Below are 6,250 nucleotides of genomic sequence, written 5' to 3'. Positions count from 1 at the left end.
CATAATCCAGTTTCTTATTCTCGAAAAAGAAGAAACGGGAAACAAGAAATAGGGAATGAATTGGGAACGTTATCAAACGGGCACTACATTTTTATATTTGGTTCATTTTGATTTATGTACTCTTAAATTTTTCACTTTGATCTTTGTACTCTCGATTTTGGTTCATTTTAATTCTCAAACGTTCAAACATTGATGACCATTTTGATCCCTTAAAAATAAAATGAAAATGAAGGAACGAAAATTGATCATTTTTTAAAAGTATAAGAACCAAAAGGAACCAAAGTAAAAATTACAATGACCAAAATGAAAATTTTGAAAGTATAGGGACTAAAAGGAAGTAAATTTGAAAATATAGAAACCAAAATGAGCCAAAATTGAAAGCATAGGAACCAAAATGAATCAAATTTGAAAATATAGTAAACCAAAATGAATATTTTCTAATTTGAAATAGATGAACAACTTAAAATTAAAATACATTAAATTTATAACTTATTACTTATTATTGTGGAATGATTTTTACAAAAGAAAAATTGTAATGGGTAAAATAAATATATGGGTATTTGCGAATCTAGCAATGATTTTCTAAATATTTCAAATATAGTAAAACATTTAAATATGATTTCGTTCTTTTTATTATGCTAATTTTACCTTTATTTATGTATCAGCAAGTATTTTGATATACTTTATATACTTTATTTTTATATATTAATTAAATGATAGACTTTGTGTAAAATATTTCATTTATGCAACTGATATACCATGATTTTAATTGTGTTTCGGTGGAATTTTTTTCCTTTTGTTTTGTTTTTATATGGAGTTATTTTCATTTAAGTAGTTCGATTTTGATGGTCTGATTTAGGTTTTTGCTTTAGTTTTCTTATGTTTTCAAATTTATTGTACCAATTTGATTGTATATCTTAATTGAATTAATTATACTATATAACTAATATAAAGTATATCAATTAATATCGGGGTTGATGCCCTAAATCTCGTGGGTTTCGAAGTTTGTAAATTCTTTGTATATGAATTATTTATTTAATAAAATAAGATTTTATTTTATTCAACATTTAGTTTTGTATTAACGCAATCCAATAAATTAAAATCCAAAGCTATTTTAAATAACTTAAATATGTATGCAGTTGATATACAAGTTGATCATATCTAAGTAATAACCTAAATGGTCTGTAGTTTATGGATAAGGTTGGGTCCCTTATCTTAGCGATACTACGGATATGACTCACTTTGTAATTGTTACAATAGTTGTAAAGTGTACAGACCATGTGATCCTAATCGTTCATGTGGAGATATCCTATATAAAGAGATTGTATAATATCGAACCGCAAAATGATTAGTCTCTCTTTATAACGTTCTTACTTTGAAAAGCTTAACATTTCAATAGGATGACCATCAGTGACTCGACCTTAATCCTAAGTGAGTAGCGAACTACCTATGAAGGCAATCCTTTGATCTTTATAGGTGAGAGTGGCCAGATTCATCGACTTAATAAGCCTACCATTTTGGGGACGAATAGGGAGTTGGGAACACAGTTACACAAGATGAAATTCACTCTTTCTCATCTTGAGAGTAGTAGATGAATTGCTCACTTAATAGTTGATTCCGAGTCTTAAACAATGAGGCCTTCACCCTTTCACTATCCCAAGAGGAATTATTTTATAGTTAAACTATAAACTATTTGTTAATTAGAGGGATCCGTGGTACTTACGAAGTTAGATGTAACTATAGGGGTAAAATGATAATTTCACCCAACTGTAGTTACGAGAAATTTGTGAAAGGACAACTTAGACTGATTATATCCATGGATAAAAATATATCAGAAGAGTGCAACTGTGGGTTTTTAGTCAAGTGACTTACAGTTAATGAATGTTGATTAATTTAGTTATTGAGTTTAATTAATTAATCTTGTATCATTGAAGCTTTTAATCTGTAGGTCCATAAAGTTCTTTGCTAGCTTACTAAGAATATAACGAGAAATAAATGTTGTTTTAGAATAATTTGAATTGTTCAAATTACTTGAGATAAATAAAGGTATTTATTATATTAATGTGATTAATATAAAGTATAATGTATAATGGTACAATATAGTATATAGTTAATTATAAATATGGTTTATAATATGTGAGAGATAAATATTTAAATAAAATTTAAATATTAATTATATGAATGAGATTCATATAAATACTATAGGTTAAAAATTAATGCGAATAAAATTCATATTAAAACTATAGGTTATAAGAGAGAGTTGCATTTTAATATGATTAAGATGCATAATATATGGTTAATTAATTAATCATACATTAATATTATTATTATATTGATTGAGTCACCGAAAAGGAAGGTGCACCTTCCTACCTACTAGCTTCCGCTTGGTTCATCCCCGAACCACATCTTACTGGGAAAGATTTCGACTCTGATACCATCTGTAATGCCCCAAGCCCAAAATTCAAAATTCGGATTCGGCACCTTATGACCCAGAATTTGGAATCTGGGTTTGGTTACTATGACTGAGTTCTCTCTTCCAAAGAGAAGTTGTGGTCACTATGTTCAAGCCCCAGAATCAGCCCTTAAGGGAGCAATCTATCCACTTACCCTACTTCGGGGAAGGAGTGAATTCCATCTTGTGTAACTGAGTTCCTAGCTCCCAAATCAGACAAGTCCCCAAAAAGGTAGGCATGTTGAGTTGGTAATCTGGCCACTCTCACCCATACTAATCAAAGAACCACCCTCAAAGGCAGGAGTTCCCAAAACATTCAAGATTGAAGTCATGTCACCTATGGTCGTTTTAGTGAGTGTTGGATTTTATGTCCTAAAATTCGTAGTTTGTAAATTAATAAACATATTATGTTTTGTTTTTTGATAAAATTGTTATTGAAATTGTAATCTTGAATCCAATAAACTAAGGTCCTGAGGCTATTGAATGTAGTTTGAATTTTATGTGGTGACATAAATGTGGATTAAGTTCAAATATATAGCCAAAATGGTCTATAGTATATGAATAAGGTTGAGCGCCTTATTCTGGGGACACTATGGATGCGGCCCATTTTGTAGTTAGTACAAACGATGTGATCCTAAATCGTTCATGTAGAGACATGAAAGTGGAGGCATCCTATGTAAAGAGTTTACATAAGACTGAACCAGTAAAAAGTCACTTTTTATGTTCTAAATGCCATTTTATGTATAAAATTGACTATTTTGTTGATTGATGACCTAGGTAACTTAATCTTAATTCTGAGCTAACTATGAACTCCTGTTCACTCGGAATTATCCTTAGATTTGCATAGGTGAGGGCAGTTCATTATCGCTGGCCCAATAAGCCTCCCATTTCAAGGGTAAGATCAGGTGGGTAGCTGGGAACATAAGGTGCAAGACGGAATTTACTCTTACCTATTATAGGGATAGTAGATAGGTTATTCTCTTTAGTACTGAATCCAGGTCTTGAACAAGGTGCCCCACCCTCTTCTTGGCTCGAGAGGGGTTCGGTTTATAGGTTGGACCTTAAACCAATTGTTCATTATAGAATCAGTGGAACTTAAGGAACAAGATGTAGTCTTGAGGCTAAAACAGTTTTTATGACCTAGCCGAGATTACGAACAACTTGTGAAGGATTAGTTTACTAATCATGGTTATATCATATGGACACAAATATATCTATAATGAGGGGAGTGCAACTATGGGACTATAGTGGAATGACCCGTGAGTTAACGAATGTTGATTAGCTCCATCTAAAGAGTTTAGCTAGATAATCTCGGATCATTGGAGCCCATGATCTATATATCCATTAGGTTCCCCTACTAGCTCATATGGAATAAACTTAGAACAGTATAATAAAATGATTCGAATTGTTCGAATTAGGTGAAGAGAGAGAAACTGACAAGTATATGTGATATAGTAGTCGGTTTTCAGTTTAGAGATACAACTCTAATGTTTAAATGTGATTTAAATATGAAGAATATGAATACGTTCATATTCGGAAACTCGGAAATAATGGAAATGGTCAAAGATGTGAAAAGTCAAAGAGTTGACTTTTGACTTTGAAAAGTCAAACTTTGACCGACCTTATATTCAAATGTGATTTGAATTTTGAGAAAATGAATGGGGATTCATGCGCAGGAGATCAAAATTAGTCAACACGGGAAAAATCATAAAAAGTCAAAATATTGACTTTTCGGTCAAAGTTTGACTTTGACAAAATGACTATTTTGCCCTTTGACTAAAGTTAGTTGGAAAATCCAAACTTTTGTTGGATAATTCCACTAACAAGATAGTGAGCTAGGTATTAGCTTATAGTGGAGACATTAAGCTCACTTAGATAGTGGATTCTAGGTGTTGTGTTTTTATGAATTTGTTTCATGCAAATTTTGCATGGCTTTTTTCTATAAAATTGGGCTTTCAATTTGGAGAAAAGACTTTTGCCACTTTTGCCAAAATAGTTTTCAAAATTGGGCTGAAAAATAAAAACCCAAACCCAACCCAAAATTCCATTTCTTTGTCTCTCTTGGGTTCTTCATCCATCGGGTCCCACAACCCGATTCTGAGTCTAGAGGATAGTAGGTCAGCTCTAGTGGTGGTCCGAAAGAGTTCGGGTCGAGATTCAACAAGGAAAAGCATTTCGGGAGCTACAAAGGTTATACATCCCTTTTAATTTATTGTTTTTTCTATTTTTTGCATGCTTTTTTCCTTTAAATTAAAAGAAATTAGAGTGTAATTAGATCCTTATTCCACTGCGTATGTCTCGTGTTCCATCAATGAGATGTAAGTCTCCAATATCAACAGCGTTATATACAGAGATTAATCATCTTATGGTCCGATCTTATACAAACTCTTCGTATAAGACACCCCCACTCGCATGTCTCCACATGAATGGTCAGTATTTACCATCTATGGTAGTTTACAGCACTTGTAAACCTCTACAAAGCGGACCGTATCCGTAGTGTCTCCAGGATTAGGTATCCTACCTTAGTTCTTATACTACAGACCTATTTAGGTTATCACTTAAGACATGATCCACTTGTATATCTCATATACGGGCTTAAGTTTACATATGATAACCATGGAGCTTTGTTTATTGGATATGATTGTTGGGTTTTATGTCCTAAAACTCGTGGTTTGTAAATAATAGAACTTATTCTGAAAATTCAATAAAGTTGTTATTGAATATATTGTTTTGTGCAAGTGTTATTCAATAAAGTTGTTATTATGAAAATTCAATAAAATTCAATAGAGTTGTAAAGTGCTACAAACAAAATAATCTTAATTCGTTCATGTTGGGACATGAGAAGTAGGGGTGTCCTGTGCAAATTAGTTTTGTGCAAGATCGGACCACGAAACCAGTCACTCTTACTTTATAACGTTGTTTACTGTTTAAGACTGACTATTTCAAAGCGATGACCTAGATAACTTGACCTTAATCCTAAGCTAACCATGAACTTCTGTTTGTTCGAGATTATCCTTTGATCTGCAAATAGTTAGAGTAGACCAATTACCTCTACTCAATAAGCTTACCATTTTGGGGATAAGACCGGATGAATAGCTAGGGACATAGGGTGCGAGACGGAATTCACTCCTACCCGATTAGTGTTAGTAGAGAGGTTTTTCTCTTCAAGTGTTGATTTTGGGTCTTGAACAAGAGGCTTCACCCTCTCATTGGCCTGGGAGGGATTCGATTTGTTGATTGGATCACAAATCAATTATTCATTAGGGGATCAGTGGGACTTAAGGAACAAGAGGTAATTTCGGGGGTAAAACAGAGATTCGACCCAGCCGTTATTACGAGCAACCTGTGAAGGGTTAACTTACTAATCATGGTTATATCAAGTGGACATAATATATCTACAATGAGGGGAGTTCAGCTATGGGCTTTAGTGGAATCACCCATTAGTTAACAAATGAGGGTTAAACCAGTCTAATGAGTTTGGCCAATTAATCTTGGATCGTTGGAGCCCATGATCTGTACGTCCGCGAGGTTCCCCTACTAGCTCATAAATGGATTAGCTCTAGAGTAGTGTGATAAGTTAATTTGAAGTGTTCAAATTAGAATTAAATGAAACTAGAGAAATAATATTTAAATATGATTTAAATATTTGAAGATAGAATTGTGTAAAATTAATTTAATATTTGATATTAAATTAATTAGAATTATTTAAATTGTTTAAATAATTAATTTTATTAAGAAAATTAATTTATGAAATTAATTTTTTAAAATTAATAATATTGATGTGAATTCAACCATTGA

Source organism: Benincasa hispida, chromosome 5, assembly GCF_027475165.1.
Source record: "Benincasa hispida cultivar pf3 chromosome 5, pf3_genome.v1.1, whole genome shotgun sequence".
NCBI lineage: Eukaryota > Viridiplantae > Streptophyta > Magnoliopsida > Cucurbitales > Cucurbitaceae > Benincasa > Benincasa hispida.
This window is presented reverse-complemented; position numbering follows the sequence as displayed.